Genomic DNA, 18213 nt, shown 5'->3' on the forward strand with positions numbered 1-18213 from the left:
GTGATTGCCTATGACATCACTGCCCCATTGTGTTGTAACACTGAACCCAAGGAGGCCACACATTCCGAGCGTGTCACAGTGCATGCCACACAGGGCTAGATGTCACCTTTGGAAGGAAGTCATACAAGAAAAGCAGAGCTACAAACTTGCAGAATTTACCCTTGGAATGCAGGACCATGGAAGTCGCAATGCATAGCAACAGAGACACGTCAGCATTCATGGCCCATATGTAATGTCTGAATTCTTAACTATCTCTTCCTCACAGCTGTAGCTCTCATGTTCTGTTTTTAACTTGGGCAATACCAAGACTGGAGACCACCAGGCCTCCAAAACAAACTAAACATGCCCCACTATAGAACCACTAAGGTATTGTTCACTGATGTTTTATGTACAGTGTTATGGTATCACCAGCATTTACAGAATTGGGAAAAAGTATTATTTTCCTTTACAGACTAGGACATATTTGTTTAGGGACTTCAATGACAAAACATACACAAACTACGAACAGCTGCATTCTTCTTTGTGACTGACAACTACGGGGGGTTGACCAAAGTGGCCTGAAAGGAAGCTCTTTATTTTGCTCATTCAGCTTTATTGAATTTAGTATATTAGGAAGTAATGTACTTTTTTCTCATTAAAAGTACATAGTTAATAGATAGCACAATGAATGCATGTTATATGAAGATTATGTGTTGGATATGTTTTATTTATTGTTAAATGTCTAGTTATTGAAATGAAATACAATATTTTGCACAAAAGAAAAAAGTAATGTACAGCTCTATGTAAATGTAATCTAAAAGTGTAAACTAAGCCAGGTGACCTGGAGTGCTTCATCAAGTGATTCAGCATGTGCTGGGGGTAGGGTGGTGGGTGCTGGGAATCTTACAATGCATAATATTTCAAAAGGTATGTTTTAAAGGCTTTTCTGAAGATTAGATACATTTCGATAGCTCTCAAGTTCTATAGTGTTGGAACTCAAACTCCAAAACATCTTCCTTTCATTGATGTTTTCTTTAACACAGATTGAGCCTTTTGTTTTAGAGTGGTGGGGCATAGGATGCAAATAAGCTTCTGTCACAAAATACCTTTTGGAATCTGTTTAGGGACATTTTCATGGAGTTATCGGCAGATCAAGGTTAGGATGATCAATCAGTATCTTTCTGTTATTACAGACTTTTTAAGGCCAGGGTGAGTTCTCTTATTATTTTTTTTTTTTAATGTATAAAGCGCACAGGCAGCCCAAAGGCATCGCAGTGCTATTACAAGGAATCAGCTTTGTCACAAGGAGTCAGCTTAGATACAGTTATGTAAACCTGTTTGGGTACATGATGTATTACATGGGTGGTTACATATGGTTACATATTAAAACCATAGAACATACAACAGTATGGCCTCTTACATAGTGCTGTAAGATGGAGCCGGCTTAGTTACAGGAGGAGGAGCATACATAGATTCATGATGGTTTAACGAGTGGCGATATGGTTGCACAGGGGTTACATAGTGTGCCGCATATCAGAAAATGACAAACTGCATATAACTGCTTTTGTAGGTAAGAAGGTAAAATGGATAATGGCAGTATTAATTTAGGGCGTTTGTGAGAAGAGCCATGTTTTTATAGCTTTGCGGAAAGCAGTGTGTGAGGGTTCAGCTCTGAGTGTGAGTGGGAGGGTGTCCCATTGTCTGGCTGCAATGAAAGGGAAACTGGCTCCCCCTCCTCTGGCACGCTTGACTAGAAGTACCGAGAGCAGATTGGTGTAGGGTGTTCTAGAAGGTCTGGGGGGGGGGGGTGTTAACTCTATGGGAGAGGTAGGGCGGGCTGAGTGGTAAGTGAGGACTTGCCTAGACATGGATAGGTTTGCGTCTAGGTAGACTCCAACCGTTTTTACAGCCTGGGATACTGGGATTGTGGAGTTATCAATATTAATGGAGGAGTATCGGGTGTCAAGTTTGGACCGAGTGTCATTGGTTCCTAGCAGTAGTAGCTCTGTCTTATCGCCATTGGGGCACAACCAGTAGGTGCCGTTGAGGGACTTGGCATCTGCCTCATAGTCACCAGTAAGAGGGAGGAGTATTTTTGCATCGTCGGTGTAATTGGTGTACATAATGCTGAGTGAGTCAAGTATGTTAAAGAGAGGTATGGTGAATATGTTGTAGAGCGTGGGTGATATGCAAGAGCCCTGTGGAACTCCACATTGGATAATGGCTGGCTTTGCAGACATTTTGTCTGAGAATACTTGCATGGCTCTACCTTGAAGGAATGAGGATATCCAGCTGATAGCATTTACGGAGAAGTGTGCTGATGAGAAAAGGTGTTGACAGAGAGTATTGTGATAGACCAAGTCGAATCCGGCCGACAGGTCTAGTAGTGTGGATTTCCCTCTGTCTCTGATGTCATCCATCTGTTTTTTTAAGGTCGAGTAAGGCAGGTTCGGTTCCGTGGCCGGGGCGGAAACCGTATTGTCGGGTGTCTAGGATGTTGTTGGTTTCCAGGAATTGTTGGACTTGTAAGTAGGCAGCTTTGTCCAGTATTTTTAGGAGGAAGCGGACTGTGGTAATGGGTCTGTAGTTATTAGGGATGTTGCGGTCTAGTGAGGACTTTTTCAGGAGAGGGCGTACTGTCATAGTCTGGCACGCGTGGAATGTTGTTCTACCTCGTAGATCAACATTCCAGGCGTATCAGTTGATTTGTTGCCATTATCACTGCGACAAAGGTATTCTGGACCCCGGCCCACGCGGGGGTGGTCAGCGCCTCCCGGCGGATCCAGGCCCTGACATCCGCCTTTCGTCCGCAATCTCACCGGCATATTGCTAGTGCCTGCTGCAGGAAGTTGTTCGTCTGGAACGGGAGCAGGCGGCGCTGCAACGGTGTGAGCAGCCTTCACACGGACGGAGAGGAAGGAGGAGTGCGGCAGGTGGTGTGTGGACATATCCATCTAGAAGAAACTGTGGGCGTGCCCTGTGCGCCTAATTGGCCATCGGGGAGGATCAGCTGTTCAGGTGTCTTGTGGGCATACACGCGCCCTGATTGGCCATCAGCAGCGGCCTATTGAAGCGCACCATATTGCTACCCGGAAGAAGGTGAGAAACTGTGGACGTCAAATTGACTATCGAAGGGGGTCAGCTGTTCAGGCGTCGTGTGGGCGTACACGCGCTCTGATTGACCATCAGCAGCGACCTACCGAAGCGCAACGTATCACTACCCAGAAAGAGGCGGGTGTGATTGACAAACCCTCGGCAGTCATCGTGGTCTCCTGAATTATGCAGATCAATTCTGGGTCTGCATGGGCTTAGTGGCAGACGCGGCCCGCATGAGTCTCCCCGTGGAGTTATCGGATGACAAGCGTGAGGATCTGTTCATTAAGGTGCTACGACGGAGTGACACGTAGGAACTTCAAGTTACAGGTACTATTTGATCTTGCATTAGCACAACCTGCGCTGTACTCTTCAGGTACCACGGGCAGCGTCGCATGGCAAGTATTGTTGGACTTTAAACTAACGCATACCGGAAAAGGGACTCCTGGGGCAAACATGTTGTTTGTGCCCCTGACAGGGGACAACTGCCTACGTAAAGTGGGGTGGGCAGCACCCATACTGAATCACTCAACTGCTTTGGGTGTTGCCTGTTACTGTGCTTCATACTGCTGCCAGGCCCCCCCCCTGCTTTCTTGCGGTCCCCGGGGGTACCAGCATCTCCATGGGATCAGTGGATAGATGCTTTCAAAGTATACTGGCGGCTGGGGGCGCACATTTTAGTGACGATGAGAGAGAGGCTGCGCTTTTGAACTGTATTGGTACAGAAGGGGCTGCGAATATTTCACCATTTGCCAGGTGAGGATGCATACATTCCTGGTGGTGGTGAAGGCGACAGAGTAATAAGCGACTATGAGACTGCCTTGAAAAAGCTAGAAGGACGATTTGGGAGAAGGATCAATGTGGTCTTGGAACGCTATCAGTTCTTTTCGAGAGCACAAGGAGTAGGAGAGTCCATTGATTCCTATGTTACAGCTTTACGAACATTAATGGCTACATGTAACTTTTCTGGTATTTTGGATGAATACATACGGGACCAGATCATGATGAAAACCAGCATTCAAAAAATTAGAGAGAGACTTTGGATTGAGAGTGATCCACTATTGGACAAGGTGGTGGAGACTGCCAGGGCTATAGAAGCGTCATGGGCCAGCGTGCAGATTGTCACGGAGAAGGAAGGTCCTAAAGACATGGTACAAGCCATCTTGCCTCAGTATAGGAGGAGCAGTGCAGATATTAAAAAGAGGCTTGAGAAAGGGGACAATCAGGGTTGGAGGGTGTCTAAGGGTAGGGAACCTTGCAAATAATGTGGTTGGTTTAGTCATCCTATCGGCTCAAAAGAATGTCCGGCTATCAGCATTGAGTGCAGGCGATGCAAATGCAAGGGACACTATGCACGCATGTGTAAGGTTAATAGTGAGATGAGACCAAAGGTGTTGTGGGTATGGTGGTGTCTGATGGTGTTGCGGGCCAGGATGCTGGAACATTTGATACATCCAATCAAGGGGCGATACTACATGTAGAGGGCGCTGTACGGAAGGGTCCGTGGGTGACTGTGTTAGTCAATGGTCACCCTTCGGAGATGCTGGGGGGTTCAGGTTCGCCGTATACCATGATATTACCTGAAACATACACGGAGAAGTTTGGGAAGGCAGTATCAAATTTGTGTCCTTCCGACATAAGACCTAGTGCGTACGGGCAAGCCCCTATCAAGGTACTAGGTTATGAGCAAGCCCACATTGAATATAGAGAGCGGCACACTGTGGGGAAGCTTTATGTGGCACTCAAAGGGACTAGTGTTTTAGGTTGGGATGAGCAAGCTGCTTTAAATATTGAGATTCACCCTGGAAAGGAAGTGCCGGTGTTGAGTATTCAGGATGGTTCTTGTGAAGATGGGGGTGGGCTAACAGCTGAGTCTTTGCGGGATAAATACCCAGGTGTATTTTCCGATAAGCTGGGGAAGCTTAAAGGTTTTTCTCACCGCATTGTTCTCAAGAGAGGAGCAATACCCAAAGTGCAGAAGGTGAGGAGCGATCTGGTTTTGGCTAGAGAGGGACTGAAATGTGAGTTGGAGAAGCTTAACACTGAGGGAATTATTGAAGAAATAGAGTGCTCTGAATGGGTGTTTCCTGTGGTACTTGAGAAGAAGAGTGATGGAGGGTTGAGGATGTGTGTGGACCTCTGAGAGTTAAATGCTAGCATTTGGGTAGATCACCACCCGTTACCAAATATGAATGAGTTATTGTTGACCCTGGGCAGAGCAACATGGTTTTCAACCTTTGAATTATCAGCTGCTTACCATCAGATGGATTAACATGTAGATTCAAGGCCCCTTACTTCTTTCATAACTCCTTTTGGTGCTTACCGATTTTGCCGCATGCAGTTTGGCTTGGCATCGGCGTCTGCTGTATTTCAACGTCTTATGCAAGAATTGTTTAGCAGTGTGACTGGTGAGTTATTTTCAGGATGATATCCTGGTCTGGGGCAGTTGCCGCACACAACATGATGACAGGGTACATGAGGTCATGAGGGTGCTAAGCCAGAAGGGAATTACGCTGAAATTGTCAAAGTGCCAAGTTGGTGTGCCCAGTGTATCGTATTTAGGGCATACACTCAGTGCTGGTGGTGTCAGTCCTAAACCAGAGCTAATCCAAGCCATGAAGGAGACGCCTGCTCCCACTAACAAAGATCAGTTGAGATCATTCTTAGGATTAACAGAGTACTATGTGAAGTTTATTCCCAATTATGCAGAAAAAAACAGCATCTATGAGAGCTTTGCTCAAGAAGTGTGTTAGATTTGAATGGTCTAGCAAGTGTCAGGAGGAGTTTGATTTGGTAAAGGATGAAGTGGACCATGTGCCATGTTTGAGAACGTTTGATCCCAAGTGTAAGACAGTTCACACGGTGGATGCCAGCGAGGTGGGGCTTGGAGCTGTGTTGGAGCAGTGGTGTGATGGAGAGTATGGTCCTGTGGCGTTTGCTTCCAGAGCCCTGAGGGATGCCGAGGCTAGGTACTCGGTGATTGAGAGGAGGCTCTAGCGGTAACATGGGCCTCCAAGCACTTTAGAACATTTTTATGGGGCATTCCTTACGTGGTCAGGACTGAACACAAACCGTTGATACATGTATTTTCCACCAGGGGCACCGCATCTGTTTCCTCAAGAATAACCAGATGGGTAGTGGAATTACAAGAGTACAATTTTACCATGGAGTATTTGCGTGGGAGGAAGAATGTTGTGGCTGATTGCTTGTCTCGCTTACTGGCTGCAGTGTCCAATAGTGTACAAGTAGAAGTAGCTGGAGAGATGACTATGCAGGTTGCCAGTATTCTTCCTACAATTGACAAGGACGATTGGGAGGTGGAAAGCGAGAAGGATGTTGAGTTACGTTGGATTAAGGAGGGTCTGCTCAAAGGTTGGGATGCTGTCAGGGGTAGGGCAGAAGGAAAGGTTACGCCCAGGTGTTGGATGAGCTAGCCGTTGGGCCATGGGGAGTGTCGAGGGGCGAGAGATTAATTCTGCCTGCGAGTGTAAGGAGTAAGTTGGTGGCGTTGGCACACGAGGATCACTTAGGTCGCTCTCTAACCAAGAGGAGGTTGCGGGAGGAATACTGGGAGCCATCTATGGATTGGAAGGTTGAAATTATGGTGAAGGATTGTGGCGCGTGTGCACTTAGTGATAAGAGCAAGGTTGTGCCTCCCCAGCCAATTTATCCGGTGGAGGTGCCCAGAGAAGTCTGGTCGAAGGTGGCTATGGACATTATGGGTCCGTTTGAGTGTTTACAACCCGAGTGTAGGTTTCTGCTAGTGTTAGTGGATTACACTTCCCGGTGGGTCGAAGTGGCGGCTTTTGGCAGAGTGACGACAGATTGTGTCATTGCTTTTCTTAAAAAAATATTTGACAGGGAGGGTGTTCCTGCCAGCTTAGTGACAGACAATGGTGTTCAATTAGTTTCCAAACTAATGAGAGAATTTTTGGAGCAGTTTGGTGTGGAGCACCATCGCACCGCTCTGTATAACCCGAGTGCCAATGGGCTGGTAGAAAGGGTAAATGGGGTAATTAAGAGTGCCATCCAACTTGCCCTTGCCAATGGTCTGGACTGGGAATATGTGGTTGCGGAATATTTGTCTGAGTATCGTAGGACTCCGACTGTTGCCACAGGGAAGACACTTTGAGTTAATGAGAGGAAAGAAGGCGGGGTAGAGATTAAGGTCTATGGCGTTGAGCGGAGGTGGCCCATGTCATGTGGATCTTAGTGGTGTGCAGTAAAGGGTGTTGGCGCGTCAGGAGACTGTAAGGATGAGTCCAAACAGTAAAAGGAAGTTACGTGTGAATGTGGGTGATGTGGTTTGTGTTAAGAATCCCAGGTTCATGCCAAAGTGTAGGAGTGTATTCTTGCCCCCCAGGAGAGTTGTGAAGTGTGGGGATGGGCATGTACATATGGAGGATGGTTCATGGTGGAGTAAAAAACACATTGTGGTGTTGGATGGTGGCAAAGATGGTGTGTTAATGGGTAACCATTGGGATTATGGTTCGGATGGTGCAACTCTGGACTTTCATCCAGAATTGCAGGGAGTTCATGGGAGTGTGTCTGCAGAGAATGTGGTGCGGTCAAGAGATGTGGTTTCCGCTGATCTCATTGCAGAAGGGGGCGATGGCAATGGTTTGCCCAACGATGTAGCTCATTATGGTTCCGGTCGTCCTGTTAGGAGGTGTGGTCCTCCTATCAACTTTAGAGACAATGGGCCTCATTACAACTCTGGTGGTAGCCGTGCCGTTAAAAATGCCGCCGGAGTTGCATTTTTTCTAGCACCCGCGAATGGGCAAAAACTGGGTCATGCCGAGCTCGGCGGACCCAGTAATTGCCCATTTGCGGGTGCCGGAATCAAGGGCGTCCCGATCCCCATTCTGCCCCATAGGGCTGAATGGGGATGGGACGTCGGATGCACCGGCACATTCAGAGGTCAGGAAAAACCTGGCGGGTGAAACGGCATTCGCGAGCAGAGCACGTAGTATGGCAGTCTGGGAACTATGGTACCGGCATGCTTACCGGTACCGTAGTTCCCAGACCGCCATGGTTGTAATGAGGCCCTATGTGTGTTAATATATAATTATTCTGTTATTTCGTTCATTGTTCTTCAACTTCAGAGACTATGGGCCTCATTACACGGTAGGCGGTAGTCATGGCACTATTAGCGCCATGGCTACCCCCTTACCGCATTCCGGGTCCGTGTTCCCGGAATAGGGATTTACCGGGTCATTCCGACCTTGGAGGACCCGGTAAGTCCCCATTCCGGGAACCATTCCCCATTCCCATTTGAGCCCCCATAGGGCTCAATGGGAATGGGGAAGGAGCTAATAAGTTATTAGCTCTGAAGTCCCTTAGCGGGTCCTTTCCGTAACGCCTGCTAAAACCAGGCGTTAGGGGAGGGACCCGCTAAGGGACCTCGTAGTAGGGCGGTAAGGGATTACCAATGCCCTTACCGGTGCAGGTAATCCCTTACCGCCTACCGTGTAATGAGGCCCTATGTGTGCTAATGTTATAATGCATTGTTATTTTCCATTTCTATAATTTTAGTTGCTTTTCAAACTTATGTCATATTGTTCTGGAGTGTTAAGGGGGAAGATGTGTCGTAGTCTGGCACGCGTGGAATGTTGTTCTACCTCGTAGATCAACATTCCAGGCGTGTCAGTTGATTTGTTGCCGAAGCCCTGTTGGCTGCTTCTGTTCAGGGTCCAGAATAAAACCGTAATAACATTGTGTCTTGGATTTTATCACGTACACAAGCTTCCTTAAGATTAGATGGGACAAAGCCTGATTCGTAGAATGAGTTAATGAACGCAGTGAGAAAGAGTGGAACGTAGCTCTAGAAGTTTCAGGGGAGAACCAGCCGTTGGAGTGCTTAGAGGGTTTGGCATTCCTTGTGGTAAGTGGCGCAATGGCTTCGACTGCTTCAGTTAGGATGGTGGTGAAGGTTTGGGCAAGAGTGTCCGGGTCATTGGAGAATAGGGGTCTCAGGGCTGGGACTAGTAGGTGTGGTAGGAGTCTCTCTTTGGTGAGTAAGCGTGAGCTTCTGGCTGCTGCAGGGGGGAGGGGCACGGTGGGCAATTTCTGGTATTTAAAGAGGGAGAGGGTGAACTGTATGAGGTGGTGGTCAGTCCAAGGGAGGGGAGTGTTGGCAGTGATAACTGGTAGGCAGTTACGATGTGCAAGCCAATCTAAGGTGCAACCTTTGATGTGAGTAGGATCTGAGATGGCATGTTTGAAGCCCAGGGTGTCCATGGCCTTGGCCAGAGATCTGGCTGGGAGGCCTTTTGTCATTGACTCCCAGATTGGGGTAACCTGCCAGGATGACCTTGGTAGAGGTCGTCGGAGAGGCGATGTATGAGGGTGGCAGGGAAGTCGGCAAGGGAGTCAGGGGGCGGTATACGATGTGAAGTGTAGTGGTGCAGTTTTGGGACGTGTTAAGTTTGAGGGTAAGAGAGTCACAGTTGCTTAGGGCTGGCTTATTGATCTTTTTGATGGAGATAGATTCTTTGGCAACAAGAGATACCCCCCGCCTTTTGATAGCAGACAGTCATGATGGTAAATGGTGTAGCCAGTGGGTAGGGCGAGCGCTAGGGCTGGTCCTGAGGCTTCATGGAGCCAGGTTTCCGTGACAGCAACCAGGTCGAGGTGGTGGCCAGTAATCAGGTCGGGTATGTCTAACGCGTGAGCTGGGAAGGAGCGTGGGTTAATAAGGGCACAGGTCAGTGTGGTGTGCTGGGAGTGGGAGAGGTTACTGGAGTGAGTGGGGGCCGTAATGACGGGGTGAGGAGGGAGAACAGAGTGCGAGGAGGCAGTCTGACATGTGGTGGTGGACATGATGTTGTCAGTGGACCTGGTGGCATCATTGGACAGCATGGAGGCAGTAGGGCCTACAACAGTGGACACAACATTACATATTAGTGTAGTGGTAACATTGGGCAGCATGGAGGCGGTAGGGCTTAAAACAATGGACACATCATTACATGTTAGCATAGTGGTACCGGTGGGCAGCATGGAGGCGGTGGGGCCTGCAACAGTGGACAGATCTTTACATATTGACCTTGTGGTAAGATTAGGAAGCATGGAGGCGGTAGGGCCTACAACATTGGGCACATCATTACATATCAGCCTAGTGGTAACAGTTGGCAGCAGGGAGGCTGTAGGGCCTGCAATAGTGGGTACATCATTACATATTGGCCTAGTGGTAACATTGGGAAGCAAGGGGGAAGTGGACCTACAGCAATGGACACATCATTACTTATGGGCCTGGAGGTAGCAATCGGCAGCATGGGGGTGGTAGGATCTGTAGAAGTGGAGACATAATTACCTTTTGGAGAGGAGGTAGCAGTATGCCTATTGGAGTGGAGGGTGCAGGCCGCAGCAGAGGTGGTGAGACGCGTGGGCAGGGCTGCAACAGTAGTTGCCTGTACATAATATGTGGGAGTGGCAAACTTCTTGTAACTGTTTGAGTCGGATTTGGTGTGAGGGGGGAGCTAGTGAGTGTAGACTGGGTGGCCAGCAAAGTCTGGTACTGGGTGAAGGCCCATGGAGCTAGCTAAATGCCTGAGGGCATTAAGGGTACCCTGCGTGGTGGAAATGTGGGTGCCGGTTTGGGTTGCTGGACTCTGTCACAGAGCCTTTCGTTACGGCTGGTAATACTTCTAGGATGGGTCGAGTAGGTTTGCGGCCGGGTGCTTGTGCGGAGGTGCACCGACCTACGGATGAGAGCTACTGTGTGACACGGTAGGCATAGGCTAGTCGGGGGGGAGCTGTGGGTAGCAGCATGGTAGCCGGTGTACTGGATATACCAGGCTCGTATTGTATGGTATGTGTCATACCTACTATGCAGGGCGAGTGCAGCAGCATTTTCAGGAATCCTGCAAGGACAGGGTGATTTGAGTAAGAGCTATGGGTGTGATAGCTTGCCAAGCAGTGGTAAGGTTATGTGCTAGGACGAGGTGGTTAGATGTAGTTTGGCCGTAGGGTGTAATTTGCACGTGAGTAACTGTCGTATGTGTAGATAGTGTGACCAGATGTGTGAGAACGTCAACAATTCCTATCACGGTCTAGCCCCCCTTGGGCAACCATGCACCGGTCTTAATCTCCTAGGGGGGTGTGGATCACTATACCCCCAACCCGCTTTCGTATCGCAGGGCCTTTGTGCACTGTGTTACTTCTAGATTACTCCTAAGATACTCCTATCATACTCCTATGGACACAATAACATAAGACACAAAGAAAACACATGCATCAATTCAATTATAAAAATAGAATACATTTATTTATGCACAGCAAAGCATGATGCAAACAATACTAAAACTATTGCAAATATCTAATTTGCACCTTTTATGCTTCTGGTGCAAATCTACCATGCAGTGGATAACTATACGCCTTACAGGCTTCTAATGCAAGCTATCAGTGTCTAATGCAATATACATATGGCAAGTGTCACATCAGCATTCCTCTCCAATCCACACCATACTTCACTCTATCTAAGACAATCCCTGTCTGATTTCCCCTTTCCCAAACCCAAAGCTCTTTGTGTGAGTGTCTGTTTCAATCAATCAGTTTAGGCCATAAACCATACTTCCCATTTGCTTCCCTTTGTCTCCAGCTCTGTCTTTGTCAAGTCTCTCCTCTCCCGCTACTCTGCAACCAGCCAGTCAGTCAGTGTCAGGGCCAGGCCTCAGTCTCTCTCTGCCAGATCGATCTCATCAAGGCCTCATCAGAATGCTTCCCCAAGCTCTCGATCTCCCAAAGCCATCGGATTCTGCTGCACCAAGACACCTCTCCCTCAATCTCAGAACTGCATCCAAACGTCTCTCGATCTATCTCTCAGAGAGCAGCTCCATCCAAAACTCCATCTCCAACAACTAGAGACAGCAACTTCCCTGTCCCCTGGTTATACTATTCCATGACATATACAAATCCCTATGGTTACTACGTTCTCTAAGCTAAGAATGTATCTTTCTCTGTCAGCATTTCTACAATGCCTGAAAGTCTGTGTACTTTCACTCTGTGTTCTTGTCGTGTTCTGTGTCAATGTGACATTGGACATCATATCTCTATCATGGCCTTCTATCTGCGGTGCCTGCCTCCTATTTCTCTATTCATACCCATTCACTCCACTGTTGGCTTCACAAAATCGCTCTCTCCGTGCCTGTATGCAAGACCTCTCCCTCCAAAAAGCACCTCTCCCATTCCATGTGGCGCAGCCCCCACCTTTTCTGTCTCTGCGAAGCTCAAGCCATGCTGATGAGGCTAGGCCATCTCTCTACTAAGGCAAAGGCTGTGTTATCTGTCTCTGCCTGCCAAGCAACTGTTTACGAATACTTGTACTCAGTGTAATTCCAAACAATCTTCGCACACGGTGGCGCTTCTCTGTCTCCATCAGAATGGATTCATAGGCCTCATGCTTTCAATAGTGCTTACTCTTTCTCTCGCAATGGCAAGAGCTATCTAATGCAAACATATTCTAAGTGCACACTCAATGCATGCATGTGTCCCTACAATGCTTACATGTGTACATGTAACTACAAAACATAGCATGGGTCTCTAATAGTCTCTACATGTCTCTACAAATATAACAATGTGTCATTCTAAATGGCTCTACATGGCATTCCAGGGCTCATTCATTCTCTATAGGGCCAAGCACGTTTCTCTCAGCCTAAGCACTACATTCGAATGCATAATACATAATTCTAAAAGCATCTCTTTCAACATATATGGCAATAACATAACTAAGCAAACCCTTCATATAACAGGGTCTATTTCTCTCTTCAAATGCATGGTCCAATGTGAATAATATAATGTTACTATTTCATGTACTCCTAATCAGTACTAATTAGATGATGGATAACTAAACAGGATGAATGGATAACTGGATTACTAAAGGGGTGATACTGAATAATAGTTCTGTAACCAAGAGTAATAATGGGTAATGGTGTGTAATGATTCTGTACTGATAACAAACCAGGTCTCTATATTATCAGGTTCTACAGATAAGGCAGCAAAGGTAGTGGGTGGTATATACAACACTTAGGTCGTGAGGAGTTGCAGTAGAGGCTGTGAAGCACAGCGATGATACGTGCAAGGATTATAGACTAAAAGGAACCCAGAACAAGGCCTTGAGGAAGATAGCCGAGCAGAAAGTTAGTAGATGTGACAATGGTATAAACAGGTGCCGGTCATTCCATAGAAAGCAAGGGTTTAACAAAGCATTACCATACAAACTTGCTGGCTTGAAAGCTGCTGCAGACTCGGGTACGTATTGAGTGCACAGGTACAGGTGCAGCATTAGGGCAAGTTAGCAGTGGGACAGGGAAAGCTGCAACGCATCATTGTACTACTGGGGAGAGAGGGCTACCGCGGACTAGTGCGGTTAAGGAGCCCCAGGTGGCCCGAGTTGGAGTGGGGGGCGAGTTGCCCTATGTGGGTACCTATACTATGTTGGCTGTACTCGCATGGGATGGAAGACTGGATCCAGAAACTTACTTGAAGAGCGAAGGCTAATGGTTGGGGCAACTGCCGATATGTCTGGTGATCAGTGGCATGGAGGATTAGCTCCTCCACACTCTGACAGGCTCGGACAGGAGACTTAGTTGTCAGGCTTTGCTTGGAGGGCCGGCTTACACCTACCGGCATACAGGATTGGCTGAAAAGGGTAAGGATACCCAATCAGTTTACAGTAGCACAACGACAGTGAGGGTTGTGGGATCAAAGTTATGCGTCAGCCGTCTTGTACGGCCTAGCAACGGGCGAGGTTTCTGATGAAACAGGAACGTATAATACGAGGCTTCGCTGGAAGGCAGACCTCTGTGATTATTTCAAATATGAAGTCTTGCTGCAATTAGAATTCTGGCGCTGGTTCTGGGACGCATGCCGTGCAGGACTCGGCGCACATCAAAGTGAGTGTGGCATGTGGTAATAGCCGAGGGGCTTACCTCTTCTTCTGATGGGTGAACGCTGCTCCTGCAGCGCGCAATGAGATCCTTTCAGGGCCTTGATGTGCAGTGATGAGGGTCAGGCTCTGACAGGATCCTTAGTTGTCGGGCCTTGCTTGGAGGGCCGGCTTACGCCTACCGGCGTACAGGATTGGTTGAAAAGGGTAAGGATACCCAAACATCTTACAGCAGCACGACAGTGGGTTTGTGGTATTAAATGTATGCATCGGCCATCTTGTACTGCCTAGCAACAGGCGAGGCTTCTGAATAAACAGATCAGGAACGTATAATACGAGGCTTCGTTTAAAGGCAGACCTCTGTGATTATTTCAAATATGAAGTCTTGCTGCAATTAGAATTCGGGCGCTGGTTCTGAGACGCAGGTCAGTAGTCAACTATATCGGGGCACACCATGTTTCATACCTACTCGCAGGTTAATCATCACGCTTCGTACCGCAAGCTTAGTTGCACTGTCTCTCTTAATACACTCCTCAGACACGGGTGTCTGCGTTGCTATGCCGACAATACTATTACACAACAAAGAGATTTGGGTGGTGGCAGACTCACCAATTGTAATAGCTTAATTTTTTAACAGCACTTATTTAGATGACGATTGCAATGGTGTGGAGAATGTTCTTTTTTTAAACGGGTAAGCCACAAAGTTAACCACATCACTCAACACTGTGGGTCACTACAGGCAATGTAAATAGCCATGAATATCGAATGAAGAACGCTAAGTTTACTGTTTTCTCTGTTATCTCTTGTCATATATGTTTTATGTTATTGTGTGTCTTATTCTACTTGGTGGGCGCCCTGTAAAATGTATCATGAATATGCAATTGTAATAACAACCATATGTCGTTCTATGTGGAAACGACAGAATGTATGCTATGGCCAATTTTGACATGATCATGGTATTGATTGACTTTTCTAACTGCACGTCACAACGATTATTTGTGACAAGCTAGGGTAGAAGGCTCCAACAAAGGAGCAATGGTCCGAAATGATAGGCCTAACCTCGATTTTTTTCTACTAATTTTGGAACCATTGTTTGGTTCATGCTATTGAATTAAATACTAATTACCTGACACGTCATTAGATGATTTACTTTTCTTTTTTACTTCAAGGCCTTACAACATTAAATGAATTACAAACATTCTGAAAACAGATAAACCCCTCGTCGGTATTAGGGTGTGCGGCCCATACCGATGGCTAACAAGCCTTGGTCTTTCCTTCTTGCTTATCAAGTCTAATCATTTGGGATTCTAAATGTGAGATCAGCATACACTTTTAGATCACAGTTTAAGAAGCTCTCTGGTGGATGTGGACTAAAAAACTGTCTGATCCAGGAGCAACAGCTAGCATCTTCCTAATCAGGACGGGTGATAGGTCAACATGGGTATCTAATCACTGAACAAAGAGTAGAAGCAATGTCCAAACCATAAACCATAATAAGAAAGAAATGTAGACCATGCCAATTCCAGTCCCAAAGAGACAGAGTGAGGAGGCCTGGTTCATCAACACTGTGTCCTAGAGTATCTGTTCATGTAAGTTTATTTGTACAGTTTGTGGAGGTCACTTTAGGTACAATAGGTAAGTTTGATGGGAACAAACACTGGTCCATCCCCACCCTAGCCAGCTCACTCCCCAGCTGCCATCCAGCGGAACACTCACCCACCACTCATCCAACATTCCACACCATTGTTTCATGCATTTGTCGCAGCATACAAGGCACAAACCTTCATACACAGACATACCAACTACTACACAGATATGATACGAAGTGGAATTTATGTACACAAGTGTTTCTAGGCGCGACAAGACAAAGCGGGGGAAACAAAGGGAGGACAAAATAACGATCTTACTAGGCCTTGTGTCATTCAGATCGCACATGTGCAGGGAAGATGGAAGGGGAGAAGTGCCAGGGGTAGGGGCAGGGGGGAAGTGCAGTTAACTCACAAGTGCAGCCAGCAGGTGGCTCATAGGTGCAGAGAGAAGGGACTGTAGGGTTGCAAATACAGACCCTTAAGTGCTGGGGAGCCCGCAGGCAATGCGAGGGTAACTGGACATGCAGGAGCCTGGGTCTGAGTTTAGAGGGTGACCAGGTGACCAGTGCACAGAGCGGTCAGGTGCATCAGCAGGGGAGAGGAAAAGAGAAAGCGGAAGCGAAACAGAAGGTCTTGAGTTGCTTCCAGAACTGGAGGTGGTTCTGCTCAAGTTTGAGAGCGCAGGGAGGCTGTTCCAGAGGGAGGCCATAGCCGAGGAGATAGATCTGCCCTCAACTCTCTGCTTGGAGAAGCGTCTGACCCTCAGATGGTGGAGGTGAGTGAGCGAAGAGCTCGAGAAGGACGATGTTTTGGAAGAGAAATTTGGAGGTAGAGCGGTCCGAGGCCCCAGAAAGCCTTGTGGATGATGCAGAGGGTCTTGAAGGAGCCAGTGAAGAGATTTCAGATATGGAGGGATATGATCCGTGGGCTTGAGGCCAAGGACAAGTCTTGCAGTCCTGTTCTGGATAAGTTGTAAAGCTCGAGGAGTAGAGGCAGGAAGATTTAGAAAGAGGCTGTGTTGCAACAGTCCAGCCTAGAGGGGACCAGAGCTCTGGATACAGTGAACTTCTGGGGGAAAGTGAGAAAAGGAAGAATACCTCTGAGGAGGTGCAGCTGATAGTTTGACTTCTTAGAGATGTCAGAGATGTGAAGAGAGAAGGAGAGGGTGCAGTCGAAGACGACACCAAGGTTCTTAGCCTCAAAGGAAGGAGCAGGAAGAGGGCCCAGAGTGGGCGGCCAGAGAGGGAGAGGAAAGGAGGGAGCGGATGTCCCAATGAGGAGGATCACAGTCTTACTGGCATCAAGGAAGAGATCAATGACGGCACACCATTCCTGAATTGCGGCTAGAGAGTCTGATATGAGAGAAGAAGAGATGGCTGAGGGGGGCCTGAAAGAGAGCTGAGTGTCATCTGCATAACATTGAAAAATGGAGCAGAAAGTGCAATGCAGTGGGCAAGAGGTGCCAGTTAGTGGTTGAAGAGACAAGAAGAGAGGTTTGGCCCCTGGGAAACACCACAAGTAGAGAAAGGGATAGAAGAGAGGAAAGACCCCAGTTAGACCTGAGATGGTCGGTCGATGTGAAAGGAGGTCAACCAGGCCAGGGCCTGATCAGAAATACCAAGGTTGTCACAGAGACGATTGAGACAATTGAGCAGGATGACATGGTTGACCGTGTCAAAAGCAAAGTATAAATCGAGGAGAACGAGGACAGAAGGGAGATTAGAGTGAAGATTGTAGAGCAAGTCTTCACAGGTGTTCAGGAGAGCAGTTTCCGTGCTTCTGGCAGCTCAGAAGCCAGACTGGTGATCATGGAGGCAACCAACAGATTCAGTATGTAGACTGAGCGGGGAGATGGCCAACTTTTCCAAGAGTTTGCCCAGGAAAGGAGTGATGAGATCGGGCGATAGTTAGCCGGAGAGGAAGGATCAGCAGAGGGCTTCTTTAGAAGGGGGTGCACAAGATAGTGCTTAAGGGGGGGGGAAGTTCTAGTGGCAAAGGAGTGATTGTAGAAATCAGCCAAGGCTGGAGCAAGGGTGTCGATGTGGTCCTTGATTGTTCTGGATGAGCATGGGAGAACCTCCTTTGACGAGACTTTCATAGATCAGACTTGTCTAGAAACATTGTCAGTGGTGAACAGGGGAAAGGAGGAGAAAGGAGGAGGAGAGGCGGCCTCAGACGGGCCAGGAGTGGTAAAGGAGGAAGAAGAGGAAGAGGGGGTGGACAAGATGTCCTGAGTTTTAGTAGTGAAATGAGAGGCCAAGGCCATGCGGAGGGGCTGGGAGGGAACAGGAGAGATAGAGACTGCAGCAGGATTGACCAGCTCCTTGCATATTTTGAAAAGTTCGGCCGAGTTGTTAGATGCCGCAGAGATGCAGGCTTGGATGTAGGCTCGCTTTTTAGAGGGGACAGAAAATCTGTACTGCCTTTGGAGCTGGCGGCAGGCCAGTTTGTCAGGGGGTGCACCCGATGCACTCCACTTCCTCTCCGCCGCCCTGCACTTGCGTTTAAGAGCGACAAGGTCGGAATCATACTAAGAGTTGCACTTGGATTTGGGCTTCAAGTGGATCCTCATGACAGGGGCAAGGACATCCAAAGTGTTAGAGATAGAGAGATGAAGGTTAGAGAGGACTGTGTCAGGGTGTGGGTCAGCCAAGGGTACAGGAGGAG

Source organism: Ambystoma mexicanum, chromosome 2p (assembly GCF_040938575.1).
Source record: "Ambystoma mexicanum isolate Mex_15411 chromosome 2p, UKY_AmexF1_1, whole genome shotgun sequence".
In the NCBI taxonomy this organism is placed as follows: Eukaryota; Metazoa; Chordata; class Amphibia; order Caudata; family Ambystomatidae; genus Ambystoma; species Ambystoma mexicanum.